Raw genomic sequence first — 20,353 nt, 5'->3', positions numbered from 1 at the left:
GAAAAATTGAAATTTGAAGAATGGTTTATCTAAAGTAAACTCAAGAAAAGAACATTAAGATTAAGATTTTAAAAATAATAAGAATAGATATAGAACATTTGGCTTCACCTAGCAAGTCTCACACAATTTATTCTTTCTTGTTATAGAATCCCAATTATCCTAAGTTGATAAAAATCAATTAACTATTCAATATTTTCTCTCAAACAATACCAAAAATATCTCCAACTAATAACTCCATATCTCTATATGAATTTAACTAATTGGAGACTCATTAAGTTTTTTAGATTTTTCTTGAAAATACACTAGTCGCGATAAAGCATCTCTGCTTTCACTCAACTAATGGTGTTTAATCCTAGAGCTTTAATTACAAATCACCTATCGGTCTCATTGCAATCCAAAAGATCGAACAATAGTTAGCTATAAAATTGTAAGCATTTTTTTTATTGAAGAGTAAAGGTTACATGTCTGCAAGTGACCAATCTATTAAAACGAAACTATCCTATACCAACCCTCCCAAGCAACAAAACTATTAAAACGAAAACCAACCAATCTAGCAAAACCTATATAATACCCAAAGCAAAATCAAACCGAATCAATCCCAAAAGAAATACTTTAATTACAGCCTCAGACTTGGAATCCTAAGCTTATCCATACGAATAAGTCCTCTCATTTTACTAGGCGTTTCATCACCTGCAAGATATCTCTTCGTGTTGCCTCCCCCTCCTTGATGAGCCAGAAAATCCGCCACCTAATTCCCTTCTCTAAATTGGTGCTTTACAGAGACACAAAAGCTGTTTACCTCCTCCTCTAATCGTTCCCAAAAATCACATAAGTACCAAACGGTACAAATACCAGAAATGAGCCAACCCACCACCAACTCCAAATCACTTTCAATACAAATATTCTGATATCCCAATTCTTTACAAAGCCAAACGCCATTAATAATAGCCCTCAACTCCGCTTCATTATTAGTATCCGATTCAAATTTTTCAAAGAAAGCAGCCTTCATATTACCAGCTGAATCTCGAATGATACCTCCACCACCACAAGAACCCGGATTCCCTCTACAAGACCCATCAACATTTAGCTTCAACCAACCTTCAGGAGGCTTTTCCCAGCTCACTTTGTGAGGAATTCTAACCTTCTACTTGCTTGTATTCACATGTAGCTCTTCCAAAATTTTCTGATCTGAATAGGGTAGTGCACCCTTCACACCATCTGCAATTGTTGCCAGCCAACATCGCACAACTAACCAGACTGCCTCTCCCGATTCTTTCTTATCTTCCATGTGCGCTTTACAACGCCGAAGCGAGAGTCTTCAAGAAATAACAGCAGGCAATAAACCAATTATTGTTCCCTTCTGTGTAGATTTTTTTGCAACTCTAAACCACTTGATGATCTTCACCCTCCAGGGCTCTGCATCCACATTCATAATCCCAAACACCGACACCGCTCTCTTCCATACCATACTTGCAATTGACCCCATACTCAGAACATGATTCGAGGTCTCCTCTGTTTTATTCACGCAGCAATTACACCCTGAGACTATTTGAATTCCTAGATTACGCACCCTCTTGTCTAACGGCAGACAAGGGAACAAGGCTTTCCACATACACAGGGACACTCTTTTAGGTAGCAGTTTGTGCCATACCCACTCCATCCACAACCATTGTACCCCGTTAACTCTTATCACCTCCCATGCCGAGGCTGTTGAGAATTTTTCATTAATAGAAGGTTTCCAAACGAACATGTCAGGCCCCACTCTCTGCTTTGAACTCGACATCAGAATCTCATTCATTTTTCTTGTCCCCAACCATTTCTTCCAGAACGTTGGCATCCCATCTCCCTGATACCCGGCAATCTTGGACCTTTAGCTCAGGTTGATAGATCGTGCTAGTGATCTCAGCAAGAGGACCACTGCTCAACCACTTATCAAACCAGAAGGAGGCTTTTCGTCTCTAATCTTTACATATATATTCTCATACACCTCTGGAAAAACCTTTAAGACTGACTTCCAAAACTGAGAGTCCGTGTGAGAAGTTGTAACTAACGCCATGTGATCGGATCTAACATACTTTGCCTTAAAGAAATGAGTCCACAGATTATCTACTGTCAGAAGCCTCCATGCAAACTTCATATGAAAAGATCTTTGAACTTCATCTAGGTCCCTTACCCCCAACACCCCATTCATTCATTGGTTTGCAAACCTTTGACCAAGCACACCATTTCTTTTTTTCCTTGCCATTACTCTCCCCCTAGAATGACGAAAGACAGGAATTTATCTTCCTTTTCACGACCAACGGAACTGCCAAAACCGCAAGCGTATGAGTCGCCATGCATGATAACACATGCCGAATAAGAATGAGGTGAACTCCTTGAGACAACAACCTTCTCTTCCAACTCGTCACCATCTCAAATTTTAGAGACCAATGGATCAAGCATTCTAGTCGTAAGGCATCACGGACTCAAAGGTGCTCCAAGGTATGTCACAGGAAATTTACCTTACGCAAATCCCGCAAGACGGAAAAGACCCCTGTCTCTGGCTCTGCTTATCTTGTTTGACAAGAATAGAGCAGATTTTTCCTTGTCTATTAACTGACCAAACCAACTTTCATACACCTCCAACGTTTTCATAAGCATCTTCAATGATCTCCTTTCTCCATTAGCGGAGACCAGCAAGTCATCCACATATAATAAATGAGAGATTAATGGCGCTCCCCTCAAATGATAAAAATTCTCAATCCTCCCCTCCTGAAATTTTTTTCTTAAGAGCTGAGTGAGGATCTCTTCCATCAAAATAAATAAATAAGGTGATAGCGGATCACCTTTCTGAAGGCCCCGTTGAGACTTGAAAAAACCCCTTATAAATACCGTTCATCATTATCAAAAACCATGGAGTCAAAACGCATTCCACCATTAACTTACAAACACGGCTAGAAAAACCAAAACCCTCCAAAACCCAAAGCAAAAACCACCAGTCAACCTGATCATAAACCTTAGCCATATCCACTTTTAATACCACATTTTCCCCTTTACTCTTCCTGTTAATAGAATGATCAATTTCTTGTGCCAACGTAATATCTGCAAAGATACTTCTACCAGGGAGAAAAGTCCATTGTTCTAGAGAAATAATCTTAGTCAGGCAGCGCCCCAATCTTCCTACAATAATTTCTGAAAAACTCTTATAGGCCATCGAGCATAAACTAATAGGCCTAAACTTTTCAAAGCTTCTTGGATTCTTCACTTTAGGAATTAGAACAAAATAAGAAGTAAAAACTCTGGGGAGCGGCACCCCACCGAAAAAATCCTTGGTAGCTTCCAATAAATCTTCTTTGACAAAATCCCAACACGGTACGTAACATCCCGAACCAAAACCATCGGACCATGGACTACTATCTTTTGGGATCGACTTAAGAGCCAGTTTCAACTCCAATTCCGATTGCTCATTAACAATACACTCATTTTCTTCATCTGATACCACCGTTGAAACCAACTAACTCAAATCAGGCATTGCACTGGATGATTGCTCAGAAAGGAAAAGCTAGAAGTGATTGACCGCACGCTCATGAATTTCCTTAGGTGAAGCCAAAATCGTACCATCCTAAAAAACCATAGCGTCAATCATCAAAGAATTCCGTCGTTGATTAATAACCGCATGGAAAAACTTGGAGTTTTGATCACCCTCCACTAACCATCGCTTCTTCGCAATCTAGGATACACTCATCTCCTCCCTCTTCTCCCAATAATCCAATTCACATTTTGTAACTAGGAACTCTGTTTCCACCTCCTGATCATATCCCATTTTCAGTTCCTCCTCCAAATACAATATGCGCAACTCTAACTCCTTGATAGTAACATCCACCTGTCTAAAGACCTCTTCATTCCACCTCTTTAATGCAATTTTAGCCTTTTTTAATTTAGCCGCCAACTTGCACATTCCCGCACCATGCACTAGTTTCGTCCAAACCTGTTTCATAAAGTCATAGAGTTTTGCATGAATACTCCACATATTTTGATACCTGAACGGAGGAGGCCCATTTCTTGATGTAGGCTTTGAGAAATGTATCAACATCGATTTATGATCCGACGTCTTCCTCTCCAAATATTCCAAGCTAACCGATTGAAAAGTATTGATGAACGGCACATTCACTACAGCCCGGTCAAGCTTCGCCCATCTCCAAGCCTGACCAATATGCCCATTGAACCAAGACATATAGCCACCTTGTGACTTCAACTCCACCACCCCACAATTATTTAGACAGTTATTAAATTCCTCCATAGCAACCAAAGGTCTAGGCTACCCCCCAATTCATTCCCCGTCCTCTCTAATAATGTTAAAATCCCCCCACAATAATCCAAGGATTCAAACCTACAGGTAAAGCTTCTAGATCAGTCCATAGCCCCCTATGACCACGCAATCCGTATAAACAAACATGACAAGCACTTTTGACCCATTAACGACCACCCAATCCATGATCATTTGATCCGACATACTCTCCACCTCAAAATCATCCTACCCATTCCACATTATCCACATTTTACCTCCCATTGCGTCATTCAAGCAATAGTTAGAAAAATCTAAATACTACACGAAGCGAAACATCAAATCTTCCTTCATGAATGGTTCCGAAATGGCCAACATAGATATTGAATATTTCCTTACCAACCTCCTCAAGCATTTCTTTGACGTGCCTATGCCACGCACGTTCCACACCATCATTTTTGTTGTCATAGATTGAGTTTAGCACGATGGGTAATAACCCGTTGGGATTGTCGCATACCATTATTGGGATTTTCTACCACCGGACTTCTAGTTTGAGTACCTTCCGAATCATATCATTTATCTAAGGCCAAATCATGCAGTCTGCTCTCCTGTTCATACACCAACTGAAATTTTTCTAAATCCAAACCCTTATTCTCAACCACGAACTGATTTTCCTGTTCCGGTTACTCGCATCATCACGAGGTGGAATCATCGCCTCATCACACCACTAAACAGCCTCTTCATGATGTGGAATTACCGGACACCAAGCTTCACAAGTAGGTTCACAAAGCTCTCCTTCCTCTAGTACTGTGTACAGTCCCAGGGAATCAGAATCAATAAGAACCTCACCACCCTGCCCTCTTTTGCTCGACTGAAGCGCCCTACAATCTTCAATCACCTCTAGAACTTTATTTCCTCCCTTCTGCCCTTCCTTCCCCACCACGTCATTTACCTCGCTTTGAACATCTTAATGTACCATCTCGCCCCCCAGAACTGTTTGAGCACTTTTACCAGATCCCTCCTCCAACAGACCCTCAACCACAAGGACCTAAAGAGGACTTTCCTCATCTAAAGTCATTTTTCCTTCATCCTCAACTGATATTACATCAGTTCCACCTTCCTTATTTGCAGACATTACAATGGGTTCTACCATCACCTTTCCACTTACACCTTCATTTAATTTTTTTATCCTTCTTTCCCACCTCCATCCAAACTTTGACATCCCCTTTCCTCCCATCCATCCGAATCCCATGTTTTGAAATTGGTTTTGCCTTGGCCCCATCGCCCATCCTACAATCAACCTCCGTATGACCCTGATGGAAACACTTGTTACAATAAAAGCCCTGTTTCTCATACACCACTTCCTGCCAAACATGATGTTTTTGACCGACCACCAATGGGAAACCCTAAACTGGCTCCACCTTCAGATCTACTTCCACACAAATCCTCGCCCCTGTAGCACAAGTCCGATACAACGTGGCATTATCTGTACCAAGAAACTTTCGAAACTGTGAAGCAATAATCTGAAGATAGTCCAACCGATACAACAGGAGCGGCAATCCAGGAAGGTATATCCATTGAGCAACAATGGAAGGCTATTTTTTTACATCAAAATCTATTGACCAGTTAAACAACCGGAACTGACAGCCAGCCACAACCCTTCCCTCCCTCGCCATGCAAATAATCTTTCTCATGAGCTAGGTGCAGCAATACGTGATAATCATCCATAAAACAAATCATCGGCACCTCACTGAAACCCCCCGTCTTAATAATCTTCAGCCTTAAAACATCAATGGACGATCTCTTCGATAGGAATTTTAGAACAAGTGCAAACTTCAGATCCTCAGTCGCCCTATCCATCTCAACATCGGAAAACAAAAAACCTAAATAGGAATTTTAGAACAAGTGCAAACTTCAGATCCTCCGCCACCCTATCCATCTCAACATTGGAAAACACAAAACCAAATTCCTCACTGATGATCTCAGGCTTCTGTAAATGTAACCTAAATTTAGATTGAGGCAAAGGCCGTTGTAGAGCTTGTGCAAAAGAACGTCTATCGTCCGCACCAATTCCATTCTTATCCCACGTAACCAGTTTACCATCCTGTGCAGCGTCCAACCCAATCAAAAGTGGCTCCACTGAGGAGCCCTCTCAATCCTGTCGGCAACCAGAGTCACTGGAGGGCAGAACGAAACCAAGCGTGCACTCAAGAAACCTACGTAACCCTAGGAGAGAGCAAAAAATCACCCTGCCATGTCAAAATTATTTGAGTTTGCCACCTGAGTGCACTTGCCATACTAGAATTGAAAATATTGAAAATAAAATAACTTGAAATATAATCTGGGGTGTTCAATACTAGGCTATATCAAAACTCTAGAAAATAGAATTAGTTCATAATAGAATTGAAAAGAAAAAAAAAATAAAACTGGTGTTCTTTGTTGAAGTCGGTTGATGAAGCATGCGGCTCTCGCCTCTGCCATTGAGTTTCGCCTTCTTGTAAGAACACTTAAAGAATAAATTCTGGAATTCTAAAACATAAAAACTCTCGACTCTGATTCAGAACTCTCATCTATTCATCCCACCAGTCGAGATTAAATAGATGTTGAAATTCAAATATGGAAACAAGATAACTGCGGCTACAATCTAGCCTAAAGATTTGGAAATTAGTTTCTAAAGATAAATGTTAATATAAAAAGAATTATCCCAAGAATAACAGAATTATTTAAAATGGAAGATTCAGTGATATGTGGCTTGAATTGTGGAGTTCGGGAGGATTTAGTCATCAAGAGATTGATTGCGGAACTCGGATTTGGTGGTCAGCAACCGATTGATCTTGGTCATAAGGAATTATCTCGCTAGGTAGATGCCGTGTGCGCTGAATATAATTGGCATGGAGGTCACAAATGATCGAGCGTGGAGGTCGCAAAGACCACACAACCGTCTCCTCGCCTACCGAGTGGAAAGACTCCCTACCGAGATGAAAGACTCCTCTCGCCTTTTCTAATTATTGTCCACGATGTCGTTTAGGCTGATTTTTTAAGTTGATCATTTAGACTAATCACACAATCCTACCACCTAGAGGCTTGTCACCAAATCTTCGCGCCTTCTGGTCGCAAGTTTCCTCGCCTACCGAGAGGTAAGTCTTCTAGCCTTTAGGCAAGAGAAATCTCTTTGCTGTCCACGGGACAAGACTCCTCGCCCAAATCTTATTAGCTCTCTTCAGATCTCGCTGCCTCACATTGGTCTAGATTCATAGTCTCTTCTTTTGTACCAAAATACTCTCACTTTGCACTAAATCTTCTCATTCTTTCAAATCCAAGAAAATATTTAAAAATATGTAGAAATAAAATAAAATCAATAGTATTGAAGGAAAAATGACACTTTTTGTAAATAAAATAGTGATAAAGATCACATGAAAATAACACTTATCAAATAAAAGGAATGAAGCCTTTTTTGAGAATAAAGAATCCTAAATATTTCTTAATTTTATTTTCAATTACAAACAATATGAATAATCCATTCAAACAAAATGCAAATACAACTTATAATTATAGTTCCAAAATGGAAGAGCGATCATGGAGATCTCATAAAGATGCACAACATCTCCATGACAAAACTCATAACCAGGTGAACTATTAATACTATAGACTATAGTGATTATATATAGTTATTATATAGGATTTTAAAATTTAATGTTATATTAATTAGTAATTTTCCATATAATACAAAATTATTTTATATATAATTATATATAATATAAAGAATCATATACAAAATATTTTATACAATATAAAAAATCAAAAAATATATATAAACCGTATTGGTCCGGTGTTAGAAAAAGAAAAATTGAAACCAGACCAATTTTGACCGGTTTTGAGAAAAACAGAACCGGTACCGGACCGAACCGAATCCAATACCGATCCGATCAGGTTCAGTTTACAGGTTCACCGGTTTTTTTTCTCACTCCTATGTAAAACAATCAAAAGTAAAAGCTATATAATGTCTGTTAGAATGAAATAAGGTTTTATTTATTTATTTCATTTTTCAAACACACTATAAGAAATAATAAAAATGGAAAACATTAATTGATTTTACATTCTCAAACTTCTCAAAGTAAAATATTAATAATTACATATAATATATTTAAATTATCAACAAGTTATAATTTATTTCTTTCTGAAAATTTATAATTATGCTACTTCACCAATTATTATTACTCATAACAGTTAGAATCGAATGCGTATGTTATATATTAGATATTTCTAAAATAAACATGTACCGCCTCAATTTTAACAATGTAAATTATAGTACGAACTGTTAAATAATTTGACCACATAATTATAACGTAAAGTCTCATCCTTTACACAAAAGAAAAAGTAAACAAACTCTAATACATTTGGAACTACAAATTAGCTTCAAATATCGATATTAATTTGAGGTTAATAAATAAAAAATTCAATTCATAGGAAAATGAAGCCAAGATTTAAGTTTCAAAACTATACATGTTAAAAGATGAATAAGGACAAATCATTAACAAACGCAATATATATATATATATATTTATATATATAAACTACTACAGATTCATACTAAAATGTAAAAATTGAATTCAATATTAACAGAATTAAAAGTTAAAGAAAATAAAATGCTGCTAAACATTAAAGTTTAATTTTTCAAGAGTTACTTTTTTTTTCATTAAATTTTTATGAAGAGTTAGTATCAATTTGTAGGAGTATAACCAGTCCGGTCTGGTTTTGGACAAAATCTAGGACCGAACCGGTATGTACCAGTTTTGTATTTTTCAAAACCAATTACGGACTGATTACCCTTCTAAACCGGTACTTCCGGTTTAATCGGTTTCCGATCCGGTCCCATTTTTTTATTTTTTAAAATTGACAGTTTGTCATTAAAAATCTGTAATAACAAAAATAAAATTAATAAAAGCAACTATAACTATAACTATAACTATAACTATATTATATATATATATATATATATATATATATGGGGTAAGCACTTGATCAGTTAAAGGATTGAGTTGTCATTGCCAATCAGTATTTAGTAATTAAGCAAGATAATGATGAATTATGTATCGTTTTATTAATGATCACACTGGCCACCAGAAGAGTTGCTCAGATGAAAAATATTTACACATTTGGGATGCTAGGAAAAAACAGAAACATAAAAGATCTGGCATTCCTGTGAAATGAATAAATCAATGTCTTACTAATCTACATATAATATTGAGGTAAGTTACACAGGTTTTGCCTATGCCTACATGATCATTCCCCAAATGATGATTCAAATACCAACCTCAACATATATAGACACCCAATTCACATAAGCTAAGAGATGTTTTTTGTGTTTCATGAAGGTTTCAAAACCAAACCTTTAATATTTTTGTTCTTGGAGAAGTAGAAAACGTGAAGCAAACCAGATGCAATTATCCCATTTTCTTAAAGTTATAAATCTCATAAAACCCTAATAACACAAACACAATCACAAAACCCTAATAACACAAACTCAATCACAAAAACCCTAATAACACAAACACAATCACAAAAATCCTAAATTTTGGATTCGAAAACCTTAATAAAACCATCTACCAGATTTAAGATTTCAAAATAATTTAAAAAACATAAAAACAAATTATCATGAGGTGAGGTCGAGGGTCTGTGCGTGGTAGCACTGGTAGGCTGCAGCTACGTTATGTGCAACGGAGAGTGAGGTTGAGGGACTAGAGAGTGAGGCTGAGGAAGAGAGACGAGAGAAGAGAGGTGAGGTAGATTGCAGCGAGACAGAGACTAGAGAGTGAGGCAGAGGCATTGAGGCGGCACCGGACTGGTTGAGTGGGGCAGATTGCAAAGAGACAAAGACGAGAGAGTGAGGCGGCGGAGATGAGAGAGAGGCAGAGACGTTTGCAGTTTGTTGTTGGAGACTTAAGTGATTTTCAGGTTTATTCGAGAGGAAACATTGAAGTGGAAACGACATCATTTCCCCCATGTGGCTCTGTTTTTCATTTTTAAATGATAATCAAAAAGATTTTTTGATGGTTTGGGAAATTGATCATTATAATTTATATATATTTGTAATACATTTAATAGACTTACAGTGATTAGTATTAGTATAACTATATTAGTATTACTTATAAACTTATATTTTTGTATAACTATATAATATATTAGACTATAGAATAGTATTAATATTATACTATTAGTATAGTTATATATTAGTATTAGTTATAAACTTATATATTAGTATAGCTATATAATATATTAGACTATATAATCGTATTAATATTATAACATTAGTATAGTTATATATTAGTATTAGTTATAAACTTATATATTAGTATAACTATATAATATATTAGACTATATATAATATAACTTAACTTAATATATATTTTTATGTTTAAAGCATACGATCAACTAGATTTTCATATTTAAGATTAAAATTTTATTTTATAAATTATATAACATTATCTTATATATAATTATATTAATAACATGTGATCAAACAACTTACAAATTTTCATATTTAAAATTAACATTTTATGTTATAACTTATAATTTATAAATTATAATATGAAATTATTTCATACATGATGTATAATTATATATATTATATATACAACTTTCACATATAATTATATATTATATATAAAACTTATATATAAAAAATATTTTGTATAATATTAATATTGAATAAAATTTATATATAAAATATTAATTTATATATATATTCCCAACTGGTCTAGTCCGGTCCAGGAAATCGTAAAATCGAAACCAGACCGATTCCGACCTGTTTTCCTAATACACGAGCCGGTCTAGGACTGAACCGGTTCAAAACTGAAAAAACAGCCCGATCCAGACCCATTTTCTGGCAACACCCCTGTCAATTTGCAAGAAAAAAAGACAGTATAGGCCATTTGTGAGGAAGTTTTTACATGGGTTGATTTATGAAATGACCTCTTTTTCACATGTAAAGCCTAGAAGTAAAAAAAAAAAAAAAAGAATTAATCTTGAAAGCAGCCACTGTACAACTGTATCCGGCGCACACCTAATGTGTGCGAAATAATGCGTTTCATTGAGCGACTGACTGGTGTCTACGATCCATTTGACATTTTGAATTCATTTCTTTTTTAGAGAGAGAATGGATGAGAGAGAGAGAGCTGCTTATGAGAGAGAGAGCAGAGATGAGAGAGAGAGGCCTGGTGAGAGAGAGAGAGAGAGAGCAGAGAGTCCATGAGAGAGAGAGAGTTGTTGATGAGAGAGAGAAAGTATGAGATGAGAGAGAGTCGAGATGAGAGAAAGGGATGAGAGAGATTTGATGAGAGAGAGGGGGGAAGGTCTGGTGCATTTTGCGTAGAAAAAACAAAAAAAAACTAAAGGACCAGAAGCAGCCACGTAGTGTGTGCAATGTGTGCACAACTACAGTGGCTGCTCTGTAGCAATACTAAAAAAAACACCAGCCTAGCCCCCCAATTGATGTGATGCTGTTTAATGAACTAAATGAAACCCTAACTTTATTATCTCTCTCTCTCTCTCCCTCCCTCCCTCTCTCTCGCTCTCCTTTGTTACTCGCCATCGTTTCTCTGCCTAACATGCTTTACAGGAGATTAAAAAAAAATATTTTCCATTATGTAAACAAAACTCCACTGGGTAGACAGGGAGTTGTGTGATGGTTCCTTACCGAGAGACAAGCAACAAGCAGTGAAAAGGGTGACTGGGCGTTGCAGCAGAACACTGGGAGAGGGAGAGGGAGAGAGAGAAGATTGTTACTTGCGGTGGGGAGAGAGAGAGAGAACGTGGTTAGAGAGCAAATTGAAGACCTTACTAAGAGGGGCAGACAAACCCAATGGTTGGGGCAAACGTCGTCGGTGACAAGGACTTCTGGATGGAGGATACACGACAGTTTGGGCTTACATGGTGGCTATTGGCTAAGACGTTCGGGTGAAAGGGTTGTGGGGTGCTTCGTTTTTCCTTGCTTAGAACAAAGGCTGCGTTGGTTGTGTGTGGAGGCGTGAGGCTGTGTTTCAGACGATGTGGAGGTGGTTAAGTTTGGGCAGGGAGCTTTCGTACGGTGGGTTTCTAGGTGGGCTTGAATGAACATAAGAACTAAAAGAAAAAAAATTCCCAACTTTCAAATTCACAACCATCTCGACGAAAGAAAGAACAACATAATGCAAGGAAGAAATACAACAAATAGAAAAAGCAAATAATAATTCCAAAATAGATCTTTAAATCAAGAAGCAACAAAAGGATAAACACATTTCAAGGTACCCGCCAAAATCACATCCCAAATACACAAGAGAAAAATGATCGAAAATGAACCTACCCACACCAAATTGGAACCCACAACAAACAAAAGCAACCGACACCACTGTGAACAGGAACCCCTCTTTGGCACCTCACCTCCAAAATCCCTCTCACGGTTGGCCAAGAAAAAGAACAAGCAACTTTGATTTCGAACTCTCCTATAAACCGAAAATACATCTCCTTATTTTGACAACACATTACACCAGCACACTGTAGAATGCAAAAGGGGTGTCGATTTGGTCTACAAAGCATGAAATAATTAGGGGTGAAAAAAAAAGGTAAACCAGTAAGCCAAACCGGACCGAACCAATGGGTTGGGTCCAATACCGGGTTCAATTCGGTCCGGTACTGGTTTCATTTTTCTCAAAACTAGTCAAAATCTATATGCTTTCGGTTTCCTTTCTCTCACACGAGACTAGACTGGTTCATATATATATATTAATTTTTTTATATTATATATAATTTTATATATAATATCTATAATTATACATAAAATAATTTTGTATTATATGACAAATTACTAATTAATATAATATGAAATTTTAAAATCATATATAAATAACTATATATTATCACTATAGTCTATTGTATTAATAGTTATACTTGTAAGGGGTTTTCCCTCCTATCGGCTCATATGGCATGCCCACGAAGGACCATTAGGGAAGTAAGTCAGAGAGCCCAGCCAAACCCAACGACCCTCCTCTAAAAAGAGTTAGTGGGTATCTACAGAGTACCAAGCCCATGAGCTAAACCCACCCACGAAACAACTCACGTGTGGGGAAAGTGGATGGTAGGGGCAGATGAGACTCGCCACCCTAACACCTCCCAAATGACACCCTGCCCTCGAGAACCTGCGTAGGCAACTGGGCGGGAAATATGAGCAATCCTTGATCTCCTTACAGCAAGCATGGAGGGGCTTATCAAGAAACGTCTGTAGGGTAAAGTGAGTCAGGGAGCCACGCCGCATTAATGGTGCCACTCCCCGGACTCTACGCCACATTAATGACACCGCTCTAGAAGCCAACCGTATTAAAGGATTCTGACTAAGCAAACAGTTGAAGTGACATGGACTCTTCGAAGCCAGGAGTGAATTGTCCCCACCTAAAAACCTAGTATAAAAGCCTACTCCCAGGTATGAAGAACTCTATCTAATTCCTCTAAACTCACGCACGAACTACTAAGAAGATATATTGACTTTAGCATCAGAAACTCCTTGGCCTCCACCAAGGCCCCCTACTCTATGTGTCTTGTACAAAACACGACATTAACAGCGGCGCCATTTGTGGGATCTCTATAGACTTCACGTGTCCTTCATATGCCTGCGACAACCTGTTCTCAGACAACACAAGGGCAAGAAGAAGCAACGTTAACAAACATGGAAGCAAGATCTGCCGCAATGGAACAATTAGTAGGAAAGCTAACTACTGAAGTAGAAACCCTCCAGAGAGAAAACAAGATGCTTAAGGTAGCCACCAACGAACCAGAGAACAATGCAGGACCAAGTGACAGCGAGCCCGTAGGATCCAAAAATGCAAGAGGGGGAGGTTACGCGTAGGAAGAAAGAAAAAACATGCAAGACGAGTTGTGTAACCTCAAAGAGAAATACGAAGAAATGGCGAGAAAGATTGGCACATCTTCATTAGTAAACCAAATGCTCACCAGCACGAGCCTACCCAATAGTAAGGAGGTGATGGCTGTGCCCCTACCACCGAAGTTCTGAGTTTCCCTCATAGATATGTACGATGGGGCCAAAGACCCCTTCGAACACTTGGAAACCTTTAGAATTCACATGATTTTGTACGGCTTCCCAGAAGAAATGGCATGCAGAGCTTTCCCACAAACACGAAGGGGCTGGTGAGAGTTTGGTTTGGGTACTTGGCACCTGGATCCATAGATAGTTTTGGGGAGCTGGCCCACCTATTCCTCACACAGTTTATGGCGAGCAGGAGAAGAAGACACCCCATGGCGTACCTCCTCACCATCAAGCGGGGGAAGACAAAAGTCTAAAGACATACCTATCCAAGTTCAATAAAAAATGCATGACTACAGATGAGCAAGACGAGAAGATAACTTTGGTAGCGCTTTTAGGAGGAGTGTGGCCCCAATCCCAATTCATGGCAGAATTGACAAGAAGAACTCTCGCCACGCTGCGAGAGTTCATGGATCAAGCCGACAACTTTGTTAACGCCAAGGACACACTTTGGGCCTTGACCGAGCCGAGGAGGAAAGAACTAGAATAGGCAAAAAAGAAAGGGAAGGCACAGACCAAAGGTAAGGCTCACGAGAAGTTTGAGAAAGGACTGTGTGACAACAGGAAAGAAGAAGCCCCTGTGAGAGGCATGGGGTTTTGATTTGATCGGTCGTCTCTCACCATCTAAAAAAACGACAGTTAACCTACCCAAGAAGACGACTACAAGAGCACCAGCTGCCGCTATTGCACCTACCATCAGTCCAACACTCATAACACTGAAGATTGCCTTTCCTTAAAAAAGGAAAGAGAGCAAGCTGGGGGGTGGAGGAAGAGATCACGAGAAAGAAGTGCTAAAAGGGTCGAAAGGCCAATGAGAGAAAGGAGCCCGAGGCAAAGGGTAGTTGCGCAAGGACCCTCGCACAACTGCCCTTGGGAATCACCACATTAGGAAGGACCGTCGGGGGAGGATTTGCCGGTGAGGGTGCAACCTCATCCAGTCAGAAGGCGCACACTAGGCAAGCGAGATACCGAGAAGTGTATTTAGCAAATACCGCCCCTAAGTACAGGAGATGCGAACCGGCACCCATCATCTCCTTTGAGAAGATGACGAGGAAGGTATCCTCTATTCACATGACAACGTCCTAATGGTAAGTATCTTGATTGCTGACTTTACCACTAGAAGGACCCTTGACGATAACGGCAGCTCCGTAAGTATTCTGGGAAGGGTTTCTCCAGGGAAATGGTCCAGCCAGTTGAAACCATCAAACTATCTATCTCGGTGGGCAGCGCCCCCTGTACAGCTTCTGTCTTGGTCGACTTCTTGGTGGTAAAGGCCCCTTCATCATATAAAGCCTTAATCGGCAGACCCACCCTCAACAATCTAAGGACAGTGACATCGACCTACCACTTGAAGATGAAGTTTCCGACCTCTCAGGGAGTAGGAGAAATTTGAGAAGAACATGTTTTGGCGTGGGAGTGTTACGTGTAGGAATTGAAGCCAAAGGATGGCGGGGTGCACATGGTCCACACACCTAAAACGCTAAGCATCTGCGAAAGTTTTATCACTAGAAATATTTATGACTTGTAATTTACATTTCCATTTTAATAGTGTAAATTCTATTAATGAAAGTGTGGCTTTTTAGGACTAAAACACATCTCGCCTAACCATATCTCGACTTCATCAACGTAATCTCCATCAACAAAATCTCCGTCAATGACTACTTATCTCCCCGCGAGGCACCAAAGGGATGAGTTACACCTAAGGCTGCTTTATTCCTCTCGCGATGGAGAGCGGACCAGCCCTCAACTGCCCGACATTTACCTTCCTTGTGACCCGCTCTCCACCGGGAGAGGGATAAAGCAGCCTTAAGGTCATCGCCCCCCCATCCTAAATTTCCTTGTAACTTACCCCCCTTTGAGGCCCTAAAGGGTGAGATGCACCTTAAGGTCATCTCATCCCTCCACTGACGGAGAACAGGTCCAGCCCCTCGGTTGCCCAGCAACTTACCCCAACCTCCGCCACGACGAAGAGTGGGATCAACTAGCTGAAGTAGGCCCAGTTCCAAACTGCCAGACTACTTACCAACCTATGAGAGTTAAAAGGTGGGAAGGCATCCCAAGCTCCCTTGAGGGGAGAGCGGGTCCAGCCTTTTGGATGCCTGACAACTTACCTAGCCCCCATCATGGTGAAGAGCATACCAGCTACTCAGCTGTCTGACACTTACCTCCCCGCGAGGTACCAAAGGGATAAGTTACGCCTAAGGCTGCTTTATCCCTCTCGCGGTGGAGAGCAAGCCAGCCCTCGGCTGCTCGATAGTTACCTTCCTCATGAGCGTCAACAAGCGGGACTAGGCCCAGTCCCAAACTACCCGATAACCTACCTCCTTGCAAGACTCTAAAGGACGAGATGTGCCTTAAGGCCATCTTCTCTCTACTACAATGGATAGCTAGTCTAGCCCCTCGGCTGCCTGGAAACTTACTCATACATCTACCACGACGAAGAATGGGATCATCACCGACCTGACCCAACATTTACATTCCCTGTGATGTCAACGTATAGGAGCAGGTCCAGTCCCAAACTACCCTGTAACTTACCTCCCCATGCGAATTAATAGGTGGGCAGGCGGCCCAACCTCCCTTATGTAGGAGAGAGGTCCAGCCTCTTGGCTACCCGACAACTTACCCCACCCCCATCATTGCAAAAAGTGGACCGACTTCTCAGTCGTCCAAAAAATTACCTCTTTTGGGGGACCAAAGGGGCGGGTTTAGCCTAAGGCATCCCGACCTCTCTCCTAGTGGAGAGCAGGTTTAGTCCTTCAATTGTACGACAATACGCCATCTCCAACAACAAAACACCAAACAAGTAGCGCCTCAAAATCTTCGCTGAACTCCTCCACCACCAAATGAGAAACCAGGTTTGCAAACTTCACACTCGTAGATGCGGATGAGTTATATTAACTTCCTTAGATTTTCAGTGCTATTAAGCATCTCCTACTAGCCTTACGACAAAGAGCTAGACAAATACTCAACTACGAGGTGACTCATGCCCCCTAGGTAGACCAAAGAGAAGGGCTTAGCCTAAGACATCCAGGCCACCCTCCCCACGAAATATGGGCCCGTTCTCTCCACTACAAAGCATAGGCTCCAGAGGAGCCCCGCCCCCTAAATCGACAATAACAAATCGAGATAACCCAAGTTTATGATTGCAATAACAAACAAATTTTACTCAATTTTTCATCACACAAGTGGCATCTACACTCTTCGCCGGGTGCACTCCCTGAAGCGTGCGAATGAAAAGCTAAGAGTAAAGAAGAAAAAGAAGAAGCCAAGAAGAAAGAAAAGCATGTACAAGGAACTCCATTAATATTATTGCGAAGTACATCAAAAATAGAAGAAAAATAAATACATCGATACAAAAGGGGAAATATTCAGTTGGCGGGGTTGGCACTAAGGGTTGTCTGAGAGTGCACTCGGGATCAGCTCTTTCCCTATTGAGACACCTCACTTCAACGCCGCCGGGTTCGAAGAGAGGTCTTGCACTTTTAGTGTCCTCAAATTGCTTCAGAGATTCAGGAGCACATGATCCGTCATTCTCTCCAAACCCTCCAAGTAGCCGTAATTCCAGGCATCGACGCTGACCAAACAGATGTGTGACAACTCCTCGCGCAACTAAGGAAAAGAAATTTCGGCACTGTCAAGAATGGTGGACTCATGGGCGGCTATCACACAATCGGCCTCAACTTTCTCGAACACCAAGCTATTCACTCTCTCATTTTTTGCCTTGAGATAGTCCCTATTTTCTAGTAGAGAGTTGGAGACCTCCTCGAATCTCTCTTCCAACCACTTGTATGATCGGGAGTTAGAGTCATGTTGTTTGAGCAACTTCAAGTTGTCAGCTTGCAGCCGCTCCAGCTCCTCTTGCTAGTGGTCGAGCAACTCCTGAAGGTTGTCTCTCGCCTCCTCGGTAAGCACTACTTCAACACGGTGCGAGCCGGCCTCCTCCCGAGACCTCACCAAGTCAGACTTAAGTTGGGTCTTGCGTTCATGAAGCTAGAGCATCCTCTTCTGCCTCTGCTGCCGACTGAACTGCACCTTGACGGGGGTTTCCTCCAACTCCTCTTTTCTCTCCCTCTTTTCATTGTCATAGCACAAGGTAAATCGTGCCAAAGAACAGAGCTCCCTGTTCTCGTCATCCAGTCCCTCCTGGTCATCCACAATGAACGCCGCCAACTACTCTACGCCCTGCCATAAAAATTTCGAGTTAGTGATGAAGGAAAATGCACCAAGAAAGCTTAAAGGGAAATATGACGAGTCAATAGCTAACCTTGGAGAAGAACTCCCTTAGCCTTCTAGCCATTTCCTGGACACGATCAGGACAGCCCTCACCTACCGCCAGCATTGGGGCAGCATCCACCCTTTCCTCATAATCGTTCTCAAGCACAATGCCTTCACCCCCCCGATGCCTCAGCACCCACCATGAACTCCACTGGGGATGGACCTCGTCGGCCTAAGTCTTCACCTTCGCCTTCAAGGGCAGGTTCGGAAATCTCTCTAACCCTTGAGCCAGTAGAAACTACTAGAGCCTCGCCAACCACCGACATATATGCACCAAGCCCGAGGGGGGCTCCCTCAATCTCTCCCGTCGCCATTGCACCAACCCCCATCAACACCAAGGTCGGGATGGTGTCAGTGAAGGCCATAGAAATACCAGCATCCACCAATGTGGTTAGGGCCTCGTCACCCTTGCCAACTTCGACCCCAGCTCCAGCTTCTACCGAAGCCAAGGTCGAGATGGTGTAAGTGGAAGGCAATGGAGCCCCGGCGTCGGCCGCAACAGCTGAAGCTTCACTAACCTCCACTGACACCATCGCGACCTCAATCTCATATGCATCCGCTAGAACTCCCTTAGCCCTTGTTATCTCTCTCCCAAACACTACGTTGTCACCTCCCTCACCCACCAAGCTAGGCTCGATTGATGCAACCTCGACTTCAGAAGAATAAGCGATGGGAGAATCTAGGATGGAAACCCAGTCAAGGAGATCCCCTCTCCAGGCAGGGTGCTCTTCGTGGAAGGGCAAAGGAACTTTCTCGATATCAATGTCGGGGGATGAGGGCACTATCTGAGACTCCCAAATAGGACGGTCTAAAAGGACCCCATAAAATCGCATGGAGAGCAATTCCTCTCCAGACAAAAGTTCCATAACCCCCCACATTGCCCGATGGGGTCGGAGAAGAAGCCTCCAAAATAGTTGGAGAACCCCCCCCCTCCCCCGGGCTGTGTGAGATTGGCCATTGGAAGATTAGCCCAAACTTGCCGAAGAGAATTAGAGCCATCCACCCCTCGTGGGTAAGAAGAAGGCACAGTGAGAGGAGGCGTTACAGTCACCACCACCTTCTTCACCGACTTCTACTTTGGTCGTTGAACGAGCACCCAACCGAAGATTGCCTCGGAGGGGGAATGGGCGTTTTGTCTGAGTCGGCTTTGGCAGGAGACTCCCTCCTAGGTTTCTTCCCCTTCCCCTTCACCAGTGGGCTAGGGGAATGTCTACGGACCTAAGGCATAGCCACCTGCATCGGTATGGTCCGTTCAACAAAACGCATGTTGGCCGAAGGAGGCAAATATTGTCGAAGACTGCCCTCATCCAATAGGGCCTAAAAAAACAGTGTTCAAATAGGCTTTCACCCAAGTGCGAACCGATCCGAATCACTTTCTCGGGAGTTGTCGAGGGTCTGAAACTCTTGTCATCACCCACGACCCCCAAATGGCATGAATGGGTAGTCACACTGGTTGGTCTGCCCGACCGGAAACTCCCACCCCTACCAGACAAGAAGAAAAAGCACTGACTCCACCCGTTCACCCTGTTATAGTGTGGCTCCAAACGATCAAACACTGAATGGGTCTGAAACTGCATGTGTTGCCACTCTACTTCAGAAGATTGTGGTTAAGGAGGAACTCACGAGCGGTGAGATCAGGGCACTCAGAACCTACCTCCTCCAGCGCTCGCCGCCAAATGAGGAAACACGATACTAAGATCCTCCATGAAGATTGGGTGGAGTTGGGTAGGTGCCAAGCCCAG

Source organism: Juglans regia, chromosome 14 (assembly GCF_001411555.2).
Source record: "Juglans regia cultivar Chandler chromosome 14, Walnut 2.0, whole genome shotgun sequence".
Lineage (NCBI taxonomy): Eukaryota > Viridiplantae > Streptophyta > Magnoliopsida > Fagales > Juglandaceae > Juglans > Juglans regia.
This window is presented reverse-complemented; position numbering follows the sequence as displayed.